This window comes from Crinia signifera, chromosome 7, assembly GCF_055691185.1.
Source record: "Crinia signifera chromosome 7, ASM5569118v1, whole genome shotgun sequence".
NCBI classification, from domain to species: domain Eukaryota; kingdom Metazoa; phylum Chordata; class Amphibia; order Anura; family Myobatrachidae; genus Crinia; species Crinia signifera.
Genome location: NC_139223.1, coordinates 184,234,422 through 184,254,422, shown reverse-complemented (window position 1 = coordinate 184,254,422; position 20,001 = coordinate 184,234,422). Strand labels below are relative to the sequence as shown.

At 46.2% G+C, this 20,001-nt stretch overlaps 1 long non-coding RNA gene across 1 annotated transcript; it reads right to left on the bottom strand.

The window, feature by feature from the left end:
- Positions 1-245: 245 nt before the first annotated feature.
- LOC146019657 (uncharacterized) lies at positions 246-7,578 on the bottom strand. The gene is made up of 4 exons (XR_014450642.1): positions 7,406-7,578; positions 4,667-4,712; positions 3,512-3,746; positions 246-708 (listed from the first exon to the last, which is right to left on the bottom strand). It is a non-coding gene; the product is annotated as an uncharacterized LOC146019657 (long non-coding RNA).
- Between the last annotated feature and the right edge of the window lie 12,423 nt (positions 7,579-20,001).

Below are 20,001 nucleotides of genomic sequence, written 5' to 3'. Positions count from 1 at the left end.
ATGTGCCTTAGCTCAAATTTCTTAACAATGTTAAAGAACATTTTTCAAGAGGTGACTTTTTATAATTGCCCTGGGTTCAATGAACTCTAGTTGCACCTCTGCTGTCCTGCTAAAATCAGCACAGCCGGGTGGTACAGCATGTATGAAGGTTAATGAAAGAGAGATATTTCAGAGAAATGAAATCAGTGGACATTAAACGTTCCCAGTATTTACACATTGAACCATGTAACATCTGTTTTGTACTTTTTGCACAGTATTTTATTGAGGTAATACGCAGATAATTACAACCAGTAGATGATATCCGGATGGCTAGTAAACATATTCATGTAGACTGTGAGGCGTATGAATATGCATTCTGTCTACATCAGCATTTTTCAACCACTCTGTAGTCTGTACTGTTCTTTACTGTGTTCTTCTGAGGCCAATGTGCTTTATTTTTGTGTTCTATGGGGACGGTGTGAATGGTTTTTTTTGTGTGTGGACTAATGTAATTTTTTGTTCAGGTGGGGCCAAATTAGTTTTTTTTTTTTTTTTCTGTGGGGCAAGTGTGTGTTTTTCTCCACTGGGGACTTGATGGTATGCCTTGACAATTTTTATATCTTTTTGGGTGTGCCTCGATTCGAGAGAGGTTGTAAATCACTGGTCTTCAGCATGGATTGGTGATTAATCTTCATTCTCTTGCACAGCATCCTGTAGCTTATTCTGCAACTGGAGAAGGGAACAGTTTATGGTTCATTGTAAGCAAAACAAAAACAAAAATTGCGAAAATTGGCATAATGGACTTAACTGCTAATGTGAGAATTTGTAGTGGACTGGGGTAGAAAGCCCCTTGCTGAATTGCGAGAGAATTGTGAATGGATCACTAATCTCCACTCGCAAAACGACCACTTGAAGATCCATACGAAATTCCTAAATCAATAAAAAGATTTTGCCATCTGTGCAAATGAGGCTTCCACTAATCTGTGACTGAGGCAGGGTGGAAGGGGTCATCGCTGATGTCACAGATCCTCCATATGAACTCCTGGGCACGCCTGCATTCTTTTCCGACACACCCAGAACACGGCAGGTTACCTCCCCCAAATGCCGGCTTCCCGATCTTCGCCAGAGGAGCTGGTGAGTATAATATACTTCAACAGGTACCCCATGGATATTCTAAAGAACATGTGGACCGATCCTTCGGGTCAAGGTAGGTGAGTATTGTATGTATGGGCTCTGTATGTATCAAACCCTAACCATAGCCTGACCCCAATGCTAATTAAAGACTAACGCGCACACACAAAAAGATCCCACAGCAGCTCGAGAATATCCTAAGTCCTGATTCAGACGTGATCACACGATTGTGAATTAGCATAGTGGACAATTTTCAATGTACTGCGATCAGGTCTGAATCAGGCTTATACCGATCCTTCTCTCCCTCTATCTACTATACTGTAGTTCCCAGAGGAAAAAGTATACATATATATTATTTTCCTCCTGCTCACAGCTCTGAGTGATCTAGGACTCACTTGGTGCTGCGAAGGCCATGGGGAGAAGGTGGCCGCTGATGGCGTCAGTGGCCCTCCCTACCGATGGCCTTCATTTTCTGGGGAATGCCAAAAAAACATCGGCAGCAAGCTCCAAAACACCCGCAGGGTGTTAACCCACACCTGCTAGTAATCACATAATAAATGATATTCTGTTGAACAATCTAAAGTTATTTTTACTGACTTTTAAAGTTGACTCTACGGGATGAGCCTAAAGAGGATACACAATGCTGCAGATTGGGGACATGACAAGAGTGGCATCACCAAGACCTGTTCCCATTCCACACAAACACTGTGATTCAAGGGTCCATAGAGAGGGGCTGAAATGGCGCAAAATGACGTGATTAGCGTCATTTAAGTCTCGTCATCTCCCCACGGACCCGCAAATACTGGAACTAGAGGGTGTGAGGGCTTCGGGGAGTACGTAGGAATCGGAGACTTGCTCAACTTCCCGGGGGACCCGATATTCAGTAGCCCCTTGGCCATGTGGGATTTTCGGGAAGGTATAATTCAGGGTAGAGGACGAATAAAGACTATGGGCCTAACTCAGCTTGGATCGCTAATTGGAGAATTGGAATGACAGAACTACTGTACTCACTAATGCACAGAATGCAAAAAATGTTTAATGGTTTGGGAAGTGATATGGATTTGCAAATGGTTTGCAAATTTACATGGGGTGGTTTTCTTTCGGTCTGGGCGGTGGATAACTAGTTGTAGTCAACTGCAACTTTGCACATTAGTGATCCATGCTAACCCACCCCTATGGGACGGATGAAATGACGACTGAGTTAGCCAAAGCTGTGGGTTCCCGTGCGAACGCAGACATTTTTTGAAGGCATGTTTTGCCTTGTAAATGATTGCCGCATTAAAAAAAATGTCTGAATTCAACCGCGAACCCGCACCTCCAGCCACCTCAGGCAGCATTATATCCGGCCCTTCGGGTTTATTTTGTTGGATAGATTTTTTTTTTCAGTTACAGATTTTTTTTTTTTATTCATTTAAAATCCCCATTTTAAAGATAGGAAATTTCAATTCATAAAAGGGGCAGAGACACAATGGGAGGGGGTGAGGCCAAGTGCTGAATTGAATAAATGGAATTCTCCCATAGGAAATTCCTAAAATGGGGACATAGTGTTTCAGGGGCTACATCATGAGTTAGTGGGTGCATGGAGTGGGGTACAGCGTGGCGGTGGTAAAGCATACCTCTCAACTGTCCCGATTATAGTGGGACAGCCCCTGTAATTGGAGACTGTCCCGCTGTCAGTGTGCCGTGGGCAGGGTGGATAGTTGGGGAAGGCAGTGATCCCCACTGCTCTACTCATCAGAGCAGCCAGTGTTTACTGATTAGAAGCCATGCACATGCGCGCGGCATCTAACAGGGCAGGGTGGAGAGCCAGGGGCTTCCCAGCTGCTCAGGGAGTGCTGGGCATGTCCTCAAAAATGACAAAAAAACTCCACACCCCACCACCAAAACCTAACCCCCCTGCTCTGCAGCCTTACTCTTACCCCCATTCTTGGTGCCTAAAACTCCCCTCTGCCCCAGCCACACACTACTTAGACCCACAGACTTGCCGATTGGGATGTCAGCCGGTTATCCAGAGTTAGTATCCTGATCTATTTGGAGTTCAGACGCTGGTCTTCTAAGGCCAGAGTGGAGGCCAGCGTCAGTATATGAAACACTGGTGTCCTGACTGCTGGAATGTTAACCGCATTCCAGAGACATCTCTATGCAGCTGCCTAAAGGTAGAGCCAGGCCCTGCCAGCAATATTCCCATTACTGGCACATACTGTTACAGTATAGTAGACTTCGGGTTCCTATTTGGACGTCAGTCTGGAGTAAAATCAGAAGCACCAATTGTTTGATATTTTTAAGTTTAACAAAAACAAGCATTCTGGAGAATGCTGAAAATGTTAGTCCCTATATTCCTGTGTTACAACAATTTATTTGACTCAATGTATGGACAAGTGACGTTCATTATCACACTCACCATTTCATGAATAAGTGCTAATGCTTTCCATGATGGTGACAGTGTGGACATGGTCCATGGTGACCATGTGGCAGTGGCCCATGGTGGCAGTGTGGTGCTGGTCCATGGTGACCATGAGGATTGTGGTGGCCATGAGGATGATGATGGCCATGAGGATCTTGATGGCCATGATGTCCATGTGGTTGGGGATGACATCCAGGACCATGACCTGGGTGATTGTGACCAGGGCAATGTCCTAAAAAAAAACCAAATTATGACCAAGGTTAAATCTATGTATAAAACAAAATAACAGTCTAATGATCATCTTAGTATATGTAAGTATGTAACATATGTAAAGACCATCTGATCCGCCTGGACAAATTGGCCTTATCCCGAATCAGAGCAGTCTGGCTCTAATTCCCCTGTGATGTTTTTGAAAACATGGAGTAAGTTGTATTAAAGTTATGCCTGGAACAATTTCAGGCTGCTGGGTTCATGGTCAGTAGATCGACAGGCAAAAGGTCAACAGTGCTTAAGGTCGACCGATACAACAGGTTGACAGAATCAAATTGTCAACACACCTTTTCACCTCTCTACCTTTAGCATGTTGACCTTAAGAACCCCAAATGGTTCGCAAGACCGAATGACGGTCCTGTGAACCAGTTGATCTATGTCATTTCGGCCACATGGGGTCAATTTATGGACTGACAACCTAGCTAGGGTCAACCCAATGTTCTACACCCACTATGGATGCCCAGAAGCATGTGCATCAGAGCCTTGTTTGGGCTTTTATTTCAATTATGGCCATACATGTAGAGGACCTACATGTGAAGCTGGATTGAAAGTGAAAGTAGGCCAATGTGAAATGGAGTTGACAGAAGGTCTGATGCAGGGGTGTAACTTGATATTCGTAGGCCCCATAGCAAAATTTTGTAAGGGCCCCCTATTTAGCAATTGATGGTGATAAATGTATGTAAAACATATTACTTAGACAGTAAAGATGGGCCCCCTTCAGCTCTGGGCCCCATAGCAGCTGCACCCCCTGCACCTATGGTAGTTACGCCCTTGGTCTGATGGACATTGAGAGGACAAGATGTTAAAATTCACTACTATTAAAAGCCCCTATGGATTGGAGAACATGTAGGGATGGGATGGGATGGGATGAGTGGTCCTTACCATGGTTCGGGTGATGCATGATGTACACTCTTGTGATTTATATATACTGTTGAAAAAGACAAAACAAATCTAAATTATTCCTTTGAATTATTTTCCGCATACAGTGTTTACTAGTAATGAAATCAGTATATTTTCATTTAGACATCTTGACAAGCGATTATCCAGTACACGAACGTATTTGTAATACCCCTTTTATACTTACAAGCCCGGTCACACCGGGGATTTTAGACCCGGCTCCAACCCGGATGCGAACCGGCTTGTGACCCCTTTCACACCAGTATCTCAACCCAGGCATTATGCTGGGCAGGTGACATCACTGGAGGTGGGTCCTGAGCCAGCGCAGGAATATGAGAGCATCTCCCAGTGCCGGCTTTTCTATTACAATGAAAGGGTCACCAATTTACACTGCGCAGTGAGGCCAGTTAAACCCGTGTTCAACCCGGCTCGCTACCACAGTTTAAATGACAGGTATCACGACCTGAGACATTTCGAATGGGAGCATTTACACCGCCTGCAAAACTGGGATTTTGCACGCTCCTGTGTAAAAACCCAGGTTATTTAGGCTGGTGTAAAAGGGGTATAAGGAGTGTCAATATACCCAAGAGGGAGCAAGGAAACAACACACACACTAGAACTGGATCAAATTACAAAGTTTGCCTTGACGAGACAGACAGTGCATGGATATAAAGTTCCAACCAATCAGTTCCTGTCATTTTTCAAACACAGCCTATAGCATGGCAGTTTGGATCCGATTGGCTGGTAATTTATCTCTGTCCACTTTATCTCTGTCTCCAATGCTTAGTAAATATGGGAAGACAGTCCTTCATCTCAACCAGCAGCCCTGCACTAGTATACTCTGTAGGTCCTTACATTATTTTTCCAATTATCAGTTTCATGGCGCCTACACACGTAGCGATTTAGGGTCATTTTCTAATCTCACTAGATTGCTTAGAAATGCCCCGTGTGTAGGGGCTATAGCGATATCAATGCCTGGCCCCGCACGTCACTATCGCCCAGTGTTTAATATCCAGTATGCTGGATAAATTCAGTATTATTGCTGGGCATGGGCAGTGTTCTCACAGGAAAACACTGGCCCTGACAGATCGCTAGGCACACAGCGCTGACACATCACTGTGTGCTGAGCAATCTTGCTGAGTGCTCTGAGCCATCTCGCATCTCCCCATGTGTAGGGGAACATGAGGACAAGACTTTAGAGAGCACGAAAAATGAATGACAATGTTTGTATCACATAACCACTTATTAGATAATCAAACAACTAAACATCTTCTTTCACATGACTTTTGTTGTGCTATTAGAAAATTGATTGCACAAGCCAATATTAAAAATGAATATCGCTTGGGTACCCCTTATCCAAAATCCTCGGGACCAGAAGCATTTTGGATAACGGATTACTCCGTATTTTGGAATATTTTTATATTTCAATGAGGTATCTTGTGGTATCTTATGTTGTATAAGGACATCAAACACATGAAATAAGTTTGTGTACAATCTCAGGCACTGAATTTAAATGGCAAGCAATTATGTCCTTGCACATGTTTAGTGCCAGGTACATATCATGTCCCCAGTAGTGCCAGTTACAGATCATGTCCCCAGTAGTGCCAGTTACACATCATGTCCCCAGTAGTGTCAGGTACAGACCATGTCCACAGTAATGCCAGTTACAGATCATGTCCCCAGTAGTGCCAGTTACAGGTCATGTCCCCAGTAATGGCAGTTACAGATCATGTCCCCAGTAGTGCCAGTTACAGATCATGTCCCCAGTAGTGCCAGTTACAGATCATGTCCCCAGTAGTGCCAGTTACACATCATGTCCCCAGTAGTGTCAGGTACAGACCATGTCCACAGTAATGCCAGTTACAGATCATGTCCCCAGTAGTGCCAGTTACAGGTCATGTCCCCAGTAATGCCAGTTACAGATCATGTCCCCAGTAGTGCCAGTTACAGATCATGTCCCCAGTAGTGCCAGTTACAGATCATGTCCCAAGTAGTGCCATTTACACATCATGTCCCCAGTAGTGCCAGTTAAACATCATGTCCCCAGTAGTGTCAGGTACAGACCATGTCCACAGTAATGCCAGTTACAGATCATGTCCCCAGTAGTGCCAGTTACAGGTCATGTCCCCAGTAATGCCAGTTACAGATCATGTCCCCAGTAGTGCCAGTTACAGATCATGTCCCCAGTAGTGCCAGTTACAGATCATGTCCCAAGTAGTGCCATTTACACATCATGTCCCCAGTAGTGCCAGTTAAACATCATGTCCCCAGTAGTGTCAGGTACAGACCATGTCCACAGTAATGCCAGTTACAGATCATGTCCCCAGTAGTGCCAGTTACAGATCATGTCCCCAGTAGTGCCAGTTACAGATCATGTCCCCAGTAGTGCCAGTTACACATCATGTCCCCAGTAGTGTCAGGTACAGACCATGTCCACAGTAGTGTCAGGTACAGACCATGTCCACAGTAATGCCAGTTACAGGTCATGTCCCCAGTAATGGCAGTTACAGATCATGTCCCCAGCAGTGCCAGTTATAGATTTACCAGGAGGTTTTTAGCCAAAAAAGGGATAAGGGATACTTAGCCTGCATATGTACATAGACTACTGTACATCACTCAAAATAAAATCTAGAGAAACTCAATAATAACATTTAGTTATCGCTAGTACGAAATCTGCATGAAAGTAATCCATATACAAAGCGATCTATACAAATGATCACATACCTCTAACTGGGACAGAAGAGAAGTCAAGATCTTATGATGGCTGGAGGAAAGGAAGTTATATTTATAACAAAACAAAGGGCATTGGGAGGGGCAATGATAGCTCAGACTGGTGTGTGTGTGTGTGTGTGTGTTTGGGGTAGGGGTGGTGGGGAGGGGGGTTCCCATTTCAACTGAACATTCCTATCATCCCACTCCCAATCGGACAATGAGGAAATACAAGATATTTACTAGTAGCACATGTCAAACAAATGTTAAAAACATAATTTCTCCAGCCTCCAACATAGATGTTCCAAGTGAGCAAAGTCCAGCAATAAAGACATAAGGGCGTGGTGAAAGGCAATATGGTGGCTAGATCGCATTCGATACATCATATGTGGTCATTTTGTGTACGATGTATCGCGCCCATGTGATCACATTCACTGCCCCAGAATACAATGCAGCCTTGGTGCAGCAGAGGCAATCTCTGGATTCGATTCGTACAGGACCGCTCGTCGGATCGGAGGTAAGTGACACGATTTTACACTTTTCACACAATGTATCGGCCTGATATCTAGTTCCTTAATAAACATAGGCTAAAGTGATTTCACAATAATGGTAAGGAAGAGCCTCACTGATTAGTATTTCTGAGCCCCTTAAAGAAAAAAAATCACAATGTAGCTGTTTTAAAGATTTCTTATTACCCGTTACTGTATTTACTGTATATAGCGCACACATAGGCCCTTGTTCCGGATGAAAATTGGCATCCTTGCGAGTCACCCTATCCCTGCCTTGCGAATGGTTAGCCTGCGCCACCCAGTCTCAAGCATGATTCGTTCGCAAGGCTTGCGAATGGATGTTTTACATGCACATCCATCCGCATGCCAGTGGGAACCTCCCCCCACGGTGAAGGTGCACTCATATGTATGGGTGGTCCAGACATATGGGTGTAGAATTGCAGTTAATTGGGCGGGCAGCTGACAACCGGTTATGTCAGCTGTCCGTCCCCCACACGTGCGTCACGGACGGATTAGCATGTGTACGCCCAGCGTTTTCCTGGGAACGCCCATGAAACGCAGGGCGTACACATATGCTAATGAACCAGGCTGGCATCCCGCGCCCCTCTCCACCCTCTGCTCACAGACTTTTTCGCTGAGTTCGCACGCACCCAGCATATACACATGCACAGAAATGCTGCTGCACATGCGCAAAACATCAGTCCCCGTGCGAATTCGCGCCCACTGCGAATGAACCAGAATAAGGGCCTTACTCTGCAGCGCTTTACAGTTAATATTCAGCCACATCAGTCCCTGCCCCAGTGGAGTTTACAACTCATATTCCCTACCACATGTACACGCGCACACATTTACGCTTGGGTTAATTTTGATGGAAACCAATTAAACCTAACAGTATTTTTTTCAAGTATGGGATGAAATGCATGCAAGCATGGGGAGAATACTCAGCACAGTTAGGGTCATGGTGGGGATAGAACCCATGACCTCATTGCTGTGAGGAAGTAATGCTAACCATTACACCATCCGTTCTAACATGTAAATGCTAGCTTGATAGAAAATACTGACATCTTTTTAATGTATTTACAATCTAGATAGATAGAGCGATTGATTGATCGATAGACAGACTACATTCCTGATTGCACCAAATATCACAACTCTAACCGTTGGCAATAACATGGATTTAAGGTCATCGAATGACTCATCACACTCCTATGTTATGGGTACAAGAGGGTAAAATTTTACAATATCACTAAAGCTGCATACAGTATGTACAGGAGTATAAACATTTTACATACTCTTTACACCAATGTGTTTTTTGTTAAATTTTAACAGTTATTGACCTTGTATTTCTTTTTATAGTTTGTCATAGGATGGGCCTGTCTGTACTCTACAATGTTACTGTGCCAGAGGCAGAACTCTGGGAGGCAATGGAGTCATCTGCAGCCGGGCTCCTGCTCTCAAGGGGGCATCTCTCATCCCCTGCGAGTTTAAATCCATTAACTGAAGGCCATCAAGATTGCTTCTGTGGCGTCCAGAACTGTGGCATGGAGTTCTGAAATATATATAAATATGTGTTTTCTGTGTGTGTGTGTGTGTGTGTGTGTGTGTGTGTGTGTGTGTGTGTGTGTGTGTATGTATGTGTGTATATATATATATATATATATATATACAGTATATATATATATATACAGTATATGGACAGAAAGATGTAGCCCCAATAATGCGCTTTAAGAGCAGCACCTCTATCGTACCTTGCTGTTAAATAAAGGTACAGGTTAGATAGGATAAAGAAAGAGAAGATAGGGGTGCGCTAGATATACCACACTGTGGCTTTACATACAATGAATCAGATAAAATAGATTTAGATAAAAACAAGTAACATTTATTGTAAGGTCAAATCCAGCATTCAGTTTTCATTTCGCAGTTTTTTTATATATATATGCCACATATAGTTCAGATCCGCTGCCCAACACGTTTCGTCCCTTGGGACTTCATCAGGGGCGATGAACCAATCGAAGCCAAAAAATGGGGATATTTCCTTTGTATACTATGGTTGAAGCTCTCTTAGAAAGTTTAATAGGATTACCACCAGCAATTAGGCGGAGAAGGACTTTCTTAGGTTATAATTGATTTATATGATTGATTTATACAGCAGTTCTGTTATATCCCACCACGTTTTGGGTGATCTTAGTCTCTCGGACTTGATTAATGTGGGTTCACACAGAAGGATAGGTGTTCTACCCGCGGTCTCTCCTATCACAGTAGGAGGTATGCAGCTTCAGTTTTTAATAGAAGAATCTCTCCAATTAGGGAGAAGGATAGTCTTCAGCAGACCCAAATCAATCCAAATGCAAAAAAACTGTTTAGCAGTTTCAACAGCCTCTGAATGTAAACTATCCCAAGCATCACAGGATCTCTAGGAGCCAGAACTGTGGCATGGAGTTCTGAAATATATATAAATATGTGTTTTCTGTGTGTGTGTGTGTGTGTGTGTGTGTGTGTGTGTGTGTGTGTGTGTGTGTGTGTGTGTGTGTGTGTGTGTGTGTGTGTGTGTGTATATATACACTTGCTGGCTGGATCCTCATGAGCACACATCTCCCCATAGAAAAGAAACCACTAAAAAAAATTCTTGGACTTATTTGTAAGATTTGCAGTTTTTAAAAACTTTGCTGGATTTTCCTCAAATAAATCCCAGGAGGAATTTCACAATCTGCCAGACTAATATTACTCTAGGAGATATATACAAAAATTCTCATACTATAGTTTAATAACAGGTCCTCTATCAGGTCTATAAATACCGGAAAAAAAACGGGTTCAACAGGATACCCATACCAAATACCACTAACCTGACCCTGAAGAGCACTATTTTCAAAATTCAAGATCACTAACCCCTGATGAAGCCTCTCATGCAGGCGAAACGCGTTGGGTTGATCATAGTGTTTTGAAAAATAAAAGAAAATCTTTCTTCAAAAGAATTACCTGGAGTATTAATCATTATTAATTTGATTGTATGGACATTACAGTTAAAGGGCGCTGAAGACTCTACTGTGGGTGTGTTGAAGTATTTCAGTCCTACTAGTAGGGGACTGAGTGTCTACAGCGACCAATATACATTTTTAAAGAATATAGCGCAATTTTGGAGATTTTGTCTTGTGTGTGTGTGTGTGTATATATATATATATATATATATATATATATATATATATATATATATATATATATATATATAAAATTATTTTTTCATAACATGGAGGGGCACCAATATACATCTTGCCTCCGGGCAACTGGAACAAACTTACGCCACTGTACTGTGCATAGATTATATTGTATACATTAGCCTCAATGGTGGAACTTGTGAGTGATGTGCCTGTAATATCCCAGAACATGTGATAGAACAAAATCATTAGATGTTATTAGTACTGACACTGTTATATGTGCATTATAAGTATCTAATGTAATTATAATTTCATTATCTATGTTAAAAGGAAAATAGAGTATTTAATGAGAAATGGACAAAATACCTCTAAAAGGGAAAAGTTGGAACATTCCAACTATACCTGTTGATGTTGACTGAGCTGCACAAGGTGCGGCGAAAACCATAACTGAATATTGTGAGGGGAAAACTCTCAACTGCTGGCTTAACTGCATAAGGCTGGAGGACAGCGCGAGCAACCCCTGCAGCACACCCCATAGTGGGAGGTTAGAGAAAAACCATTGCTGAGAGACAGGGTAGTACCTGTGTCACGGCTAAAGGGCTGGATGGAGTCGTGTGGTGCACAGGAACCGGAGACGGACCAGGAGGAGTAGGATTGAAACGTGCAGGTTTAATAACGGATTTCATAAATGATAAACTTCACTCAAATACTTCTTTAAGTGACAGTTGGAATAAATTAAATAGAGTCCAGCACAATACTAATAACGGGCACGGAAATCTGGAAACGTATACTTGGTGAGCCAGAGTACATAGATGAGGATCCGGAAGGAGGTTGATTTGATGACAGAAGAAATGGATCCGGATGACTGAAAGATGATGGAATGAATGAGTTGTATGAAGGAGGACAGCGGGAAGCTGTGCAGGGTAATTCTGGGACACAAGCAGGAACAAGCACTAGGTAGGACTTGCAGCATTGGTGTCAGGAGAAAACTTCCTTGTAGCAAGATGCAGGGAGCAAGGCACCAGAGTCAGGAGAGAAAGAGCCAGGATCCGGGAATCAGCTAGGAGTTGTGAATGACTCCAAAGACTCATTGCACTGACACTGAACAGCCTAGGCAGATCCCCTATATCCCCAGGGGATGGCTGCCATTGGCTGTCAGCACAGGATGAGGAGGGAACCTCCACTCTGGGCCAATCTGTCTCCTGCCCTCAACCAAGATGGCGACGCCGGCCTCCCGGCACCACTACTGCTGCCATCCCTACCCAGAGCTGCCGCTACCCGCACACCGCAGACCGGAGCCTGCACACGCTAGCCGGCGGCGGGCGCGGACGGGTGAGTACTGTACCCGCCGCGCTCCGTCGCGGCTACGTGTGACAGTACCCCCCCTTTTCAGGGTGACCCCAGGGCGCCTATGGGCCTTGTGCGGATTTCTCTGGAGAAATTGCTTTACCAGTTTTGGAGCGTGCAAATCAATGGAATCCACCCAAGAGTTCTCTTCGGGACCAAACCCAACCCATTCCACCAGATACTGGGTACGAGAATTGCGGCAACGAGAGTCTATAATGCGTCTTACCTCGAATTCAGCCCCACTTTCGGAGTTAATCTTGGGCGGTTTGGGAATCTTCTTTTGATAAGAGTTCAACCTTAAAGGCTTGAGGAGGGACACATGGAAGGAATTCGAAATCCTTAGGGAAGGAGGAAGTTGAAGTCTATAAGCGACAGGATTAATGACTTGGATGATAGGGTATGGCCCAATGAACCGGGGAGCCAGCTTCATAGAGGGCAGACGGAGGCGTATATGGCGGGTAGACAGCCATACCCGGTCTCCGACTTTCAATCTGGGCGCTGCCCTTCTTTTCCTGTCTGCCATCCTCTTGTATCGGGCGGAAGATTTAAGAAGAGCGGTGTGGACATCCGACCAGATTTTAGCAAAGCGTTGTAATGAAGTGGTTGCTGCAGGAACTTCGGAAGAGGATAATTCTGAGAAATCCGGAGATCGTGGATGTTTGCCGAATACTGTAAAGAAGGGGGTGGTTCCGGAGGAAGAGTGATAGGAGTTGTTATGCATATATTCTGCCCACGGGAGAAGATCCACCCAGTCATCTTGGGAAGACGAGACAAACAGTCGGATAAAGGCCTCCAAGTCTTGATTCACCCGTTCTGTCTGGCCGTTGGTCTGGGGATGAAAGGCAGTGGAAAACTTGAGTTTGACCTGTACCGCGGCACAGAGAGCTCTCCAGAACTTTGCAACGAACTGTACTCCGCGGTCGGATACAATCTCTTTGGGCAGTCCGTGAAGTTTAAAAATGGTTGAGATGAATAGCTGAGCCAGTACTGGAGCAGAGGGGAGACCTTTTAGTGGGAAAAAATGGACCATTTTCGAGAATCGGTCGACCACTACCCAGATTGCGGTATGACCTTTTGAGGGAGGTAGTTCGCAAATGAAGTCCATTGACAGATGGGTCCATGGTTCTGTGGGAATGGTTAGAGGGCGGAGAGGACCAGCGGGAGTTGTTCTGGGCACTTTATGCTGAGCACATCTTACACAAGAGGCAACGAAGTTGGTTACGTCGTGGCGGATGGTTGGCCACCAATAAGAACGTGACAGGAACATCAAGGTCTTTTGTGCTCCTGCGTGCCCTGCGAAGTGGGAAGAATGTGCCCATGACAATATTTTCTTGCGAAGTTCGGGGGGAACGAACGTTTTACCTGGAGGAGGAGATGGCTGTACGGTTACTTGGGCGAAGACCAGCGGATCGAGGATTGGACAAGGAGGTGTCTCTAGGTCAGAGGTCGTCTCAAAGGAGCGGGATAGAGCGTCTGCCTTAGTATTCGTGGTTCCAGGTCGGAATTTAATTTGGAAATCAAAGCGTTCAAAAAACATGGCCCAACGGGCTTGGCGGGCAGTAAGGCACTGAGCCTGTTTAAGAAAGGACAGATTTTTGTGGTCTGAATACACGGTGATCTTATGTCGTGCCCCCTCCAGAAGGTATCGCCACTCCTCTAACGCAGTTTTGACTGCAAGCAACTCCTGTTCCCCGATGGGGTAATTCTTCTCTGCTGGGAGGAATTTTTTGGAGAGGAAGGCACAAGGGTGTAATTCTTGATCCTCACCTTTTTGTGACAAGATGGCCCCGATCCCTTCCGAGGATGCGTCCACCTCGAGAATGAAGGGCCTGTCGAGGTCTGGTTGGAGGAGGATTGGTGCCGTCATGAATGCTCTCTTTAACTGCTGGAAGGCAGAGGATGCTTCTGGCGACCATCGGCTTGGATCAGCTCCCTTGCAAGTGAGAGCAGTGAGGGGAGCAGCGATAGTAGAGAAGTTCCGGATAAATCGCCGGTAATAGTTTGAGAACCCTAGGAATCTCTGAATTCCTTTGAGTGTTGTGGGGGCTGCCCAGTCTTGGATGGCTCTCACCTTCTCTGGGTCCATTTCTATCCCAGTGGCGGAGAGAATGTGACCCAAGAATGGAATGGACGTGACCTCAAAAACGCACTTTTCCAACTTGCAGAACAGTTGATTTTGGCGAAGACGTCGTAGGACTTCGGACACTGTCTGTCTGTGAAGTTGGAGATTTGGAGAGAAGATGAGTATATCGTCTAGATAGACTACGATGGAGTGGTACAGCAAGTCCCGAAAGATATCATTTACAAACTGTTGGAAGACAGCGGGGGCGTTACAAAGGCCGAAGGGCATCACCAGGTATTCATAGTGGCCGTCGCGCGTGTTAAAAGCCGTCTTCCACTCGTCACCTGGACGGATCCGGATCAAATTGTAGGCCCCTCGCAGGTCCAATTTAGTAAAGATTGCTGCCCCTCTGATCTTGTCGAATAGTTCTGCGATAAGGGGTAAGGGATAGCGGTTTTTAATGGTGATGTCGTTCAGGCCCCTATAGTCGATACATGGCCGAAGACCGCCATCTTTCTTTTTCACAAAGAAAAACCCGGCCCCGGCCGGAGAAGTAGATGGTCGAATGAAACCTTTGTTTAAGTTCTCTTGAATGTACGAGGACATGGCCTCAGTCTCAGGTAGCGACAGGGGATAGATGCGGCCACGAGGAGGGAATTTCCCGGCCACCAGCTCTATCGGGCAGTCCCAAGGACGGTGAGGAGGCAGGGTGTCGGCACCACCTTTACTGAATACATCTGTAAATGAATGATATGGTGCGGGTATCGACAAGGGTGGAGCTGAAGAGGATGAAGGACAGTTACCCTCACGTTGTGGATGGGTCTGGTAGACCGGAAGGATCTGAGGAATGCAAGTAGACTGGCAATCTGTTCCCCAGGCCTTGACCTCCATATTGGTCCAATCGATGTGTGGGTTATGTTTGGAGAGCCAGGGAAGGCCCAGGACCATTTGGTGTGAGGACTGTGGAAGAATGAAGAATTCGAGGGTCTCTTGATGTAGAGCTCCTATGAGCAGTGTCACCGGGGTGGTCTGATGGGTGATTTGTCCACTACGAATTCGACTCCCATCCACTGCAGTGAGGACCAGCGAGTGATCCAGGGGTTGCACAGGCAGGGCATGTTGGGTAACAAAAGAAGAAGAAAGGAAGTTTCCCGCTGCTCCAGAGTCCAATAGGGCCTGAACTCTTTTTCTCCCTTGGGGACACACAAGGGTAACCGGAATGGTGGAATCAGAAGAAGAGGGAGATGGAAGCAAGACTCCTAATCGGACCTCCCTCGGGGAGATTAGGAGCGGTCGTTTCCCGGCCGCAGCGGGCAGGAAGCCAATAAGTGGGCTGAGGAGCCACAGTACATGCATAGATTCTCTCGCCGTCTTCGGGACTTCTCTTCGAGAGAGAGACGGGAGCGGTTGATTTGCATGGGCTCATCTGTTGACACCGCAGGAGGCGGGGTTGGTTTGGAGGCTGGTGCGACATTGGAAGGAAATCGAGGGCGAAGGCGATCAGAGCGATTCCTCTCAAGTTGGCGTTCTTGGAGTCGCAGATCGACTTTGTTACATAATGAAATGAGTTCAGCCAGGGTGGAAGGAGAATCGCGAGTTGCTAACTCGTCCTTGATGCGCCCGGCTAGGCCGTTCCAGAAGGCAGAAACGAGAGCCTCTTCGTTCCATCTGAGTTCGGAAGCCAGGGTTTGAAATTGTACGACATATTGTCCCACTGGGCGACTGCCCTGACAAATCCTTAGGATCTCCGTGGCTGCGGAGGACACTCTGCCAGGCTCGTCGAAGATGCGACGGAAGGAGGCCACAAATTCTTCATAGTTATTGAGGATGGGATCCGCACGCTCCCAAAGGGGGGACACCCACTCCAGGGCTGGACCCGCCAGTAGGGACACGATGTAAGCCACCCGAGTCTTGGGAGAGGGGAAATTGGAAGGCTGGAGGGTAAAATGGACGTCACATTGATTCAGGAATCCTCGACACCCCCTCGGGGACCCGTCATATTTACTGGGGGTTGACAGGTGTAGCTGGTGAGGAGCAGCTGGCCCAGGGGGAGCAGCAGGGGCCGAAGCTCCGGAGGTTGGTGCTGCTGAAACTGAGGGAGCCGCCTGAGGTGATGACAAGGTCTGGAGAAATTGAGCCACTTGACGCTGGGTAGTCTCTACTTGTTCTAATCGAGCCATGATGCCTTGAAGAACATCCGTCATGGAGGCCTGTGCTTCACCCGATTCCATCGGGTCAGTGCAAACTGTCACGGCTAAAGGGCTGGATGGAGTCGTGTGGTGCACAGGAACCGGAGACGGACCAGGAGGAGTAGGATTGAAACGTGCAGGTTTAATAACGGATTTCATAAATGATAAACTTCACTCAAATACTTCTTTAAGTGACAGTTGGAATAAATTAAATAGAGTCCAGCACAATACTAATAACGGGCAGGGAAATCTGGAAACGTATACTTGGTGAGCCAGAGTACATAGATGAGGATCCGGAAGGAGGTTGATTTGATGACAGAAGAAATGGATCCGGATGACTGAAAGATGATGGAATGAATGAGTTGTATGAAGGAGGACAGCGGGAAGCTGTGCAGGGTAATTCTGGGACACAAGCAGGAACAAGCACTAGGTAGGACTTGCAGCATTGGTGTCAGGAGAAAACTTCCTTGTAGCAAGATGCAGGGAGCAAGGCACCAGAGTCAGGAGAGAAAGAGCCAGGATCCGGGAATCAGCTAGGAGTTGTGAATGACTCCAAAGACTCATTGCACTGACACTGAACAGCCTAGGCAGATCCCCTATATCCCCAGGGGATGGCTGCCATTGGCTGTCAGCACAGGATGAGGAGGGAACCTCCACTCTGGGCCAATCTGTCTCCTGCCCTCAACCAAGATGGCGACGCCGGCCTCCCGGCACCACTACTGCTGCCATCCCTACCCAGAGCTGCCGCTACCCGCACACCGCAGACCGGAGCCTGCACACGCTAGCCGGCGGCGGGCGCGGACGGGTGAGTACTGTACCCGCCGCGCTCCGTCGCGGCTACGTGTGACAACCTGCTTAAGGAACTGCGTCATCGTGGCTTTCAACCCCAGTGTGAAGTCTGATGGTGATACAGGGAGCTCCGATGATTGGGTCCCGACTACCATCTCCTTGGGGACCCGATCCGTCAGGAGGCGTGATCCCGCCAAATGGGCGGTCCCAGAACTGCTGTGCAAAAGAGGAGGCAGGCCGTGGTGATGGACGTCAGTGGACGGAGACAGGCAAGCCGGCAAGAGTGATTAGTACAGCCGGAGGCTGGCTGACAAAGGCAAGGAGGTGCAACCCACTTCCCTGCTGGTATTGGCCGATGGGCAGACTGAACGTGGGTGGTAATAGAGGCATGGCCTAACCCAGAGAGGGATAGCCACAGTCAGCGAGCCTTCTCCTGACACCAATAAGAGAGCAGTTGGGGAGAGCAGACATATACTCCTTTCACACTCGCAGAGCCGGGTCATACCCGGGAATGTGTTCCCGGATGCTTCCCGGGACTCTGCCCGGGAATGTAACTTTTCACACTGCACTCAGACCTGGGATCGACCCGAGACAGCCCCATTCACACTGATCCCAGGAAATTCTTGCAAATACATATGCATGTCATTAGAAATGGACTCCAGGGCTCTGAAAGATGACATCAGCATTTGTGAGCCCAAGAAAGCTCCAATCAGTAGCTTTTTTAAAGTCCTGTGTACCCAATCCCGGGTACGGGACCATTCACACTGACCGCATCCCAGGTCGATTCCAGAACCTGGGTAGAAATCCCGGGATGTTCATCCCGGAATATCCTTTCAAGTCCCTTTCACACTGAGCTAAATTCCAGGTTAATGCGCGTTCATGTGCAATAACCCGGGATATTTTTGCAAGTGTGAAAGGGCTATAATAGCGACATTACTGAGAGGAATGTTAGAAGATCCAGTCTGAGCACAGCCTGAGGAAAAGCTTAATGAACAGGGGTTGTACTCTCTTATTAATAGCTGGGAAATACCCTGACAGTCCAAGAAGGGTTAACCTATTTGTTACAGTATTTATAAAACCAGCACTGAAGCAGTTTCGGATACTAATAAACAATGAAAGGAATTTCAGCAGTGTGACAATTGTTGCGCCTTAAAGCCTAACAAAACCGAGGACAATATTGTATAAAGTAGGTCAACAGTCAAAAGGTCGACATCCGGTTTTTCACAGTTTTTTTACCTGAATGTCAACACAGTCGACATGGACACCGTTTAAAGTGCACTGCATCCCCTCGCTGCGCTCGCCATGTCCCGGGCACGGTGCCTCGCTACGCTCGCCACTCTATTTTATTCTCCCACCACGCCCTAGTCGATGGTAGGGCATGAAATACCGCCTGTCGGCACATGTTGGCTCAAAAAACAGTGGAAAACTCCATGACGGCCTTTTGACTGTCGACCAAGACAATGTCGAACTAATGACCTGTCGAACTAATGACCTTTCGACTTAGAACCATGTCAACCTTTTCCAATGTCGACCTGGTCCCATGTCTACCTTTTCCCAAGTCGACCTAATGACTGTCGACCATAATGTTGAAGACCAAATGACCGCATCCCGAAAGAGACATAGAGGGAAAAAAAGCTAATGGGAAAGTAAAGACTTATTTGAAGCTCAGTTCAATAAGCAAGCATACCTTCCATAAACCTTCAGGGTTAGAGAACACTCCCGGATGAGTCTAGGGAAATAATTCCGTCAAAGAGAGGATAGAAAAAGGATTACTAAAGTGTTAGGTTGAGGCCTATTAGTACAAAGGCAACTGACATTACATAGCCGGACTGAGGGCATTATTCTGCTCGGAGCGGCCAAACGTGCGTACGTTCGCCATTACCGCACGCTAGCCGTACGCGGCCGTTAGGGTTAAGTCCACCCACAAATCAGCCGCTTACGTACGGGCAGAAATACCGTAGAAGGGGAGTGGCGTACAAATGAGCGTACGGCAACGTACGCGGACGGCCCAGCCCTTGCACTTCGACAACAGGCGTACAACTGAGCGTACGGCGCTGTGTACGGCCGTCTTTCCTCCGTCTCCCCACCGACTTCTTGCGGAGATCTGAGCGTACGCCAGTTTGCACGGACGGGTCCCTATTGTTTTCAATGGAAAACTCAGCTTATGTCACCGCTCGTGAGAGTGAGCGTACGTCCGTGCACGCTGCCATACCCTTTACATATATGGACCTGCAAATCTTGCCTCTCAACTACTAATCTGACAATTGATTAATTAATCTATTTGTTATTCACTTATTGTTTTCTATTAACTCAATTGTCTACCTTAATAAAGACCTAATAAAACTACATTTGAACCCACATTACATGTATATTTGTTATGTTCTAATGTGGCATTTTAATCACTATCTATGTGTCCCCATATTGCTGTTACTTTTAAATCAAGTTATGTTGGTGTTTCTGTATATGTACTAAATTATGTACGTAATTACTTTGTCCAAAATGTGTAACATGTATACCTACCCTGATGTTATGTGTGATGTTTTAATCGAACAACATTAAACAT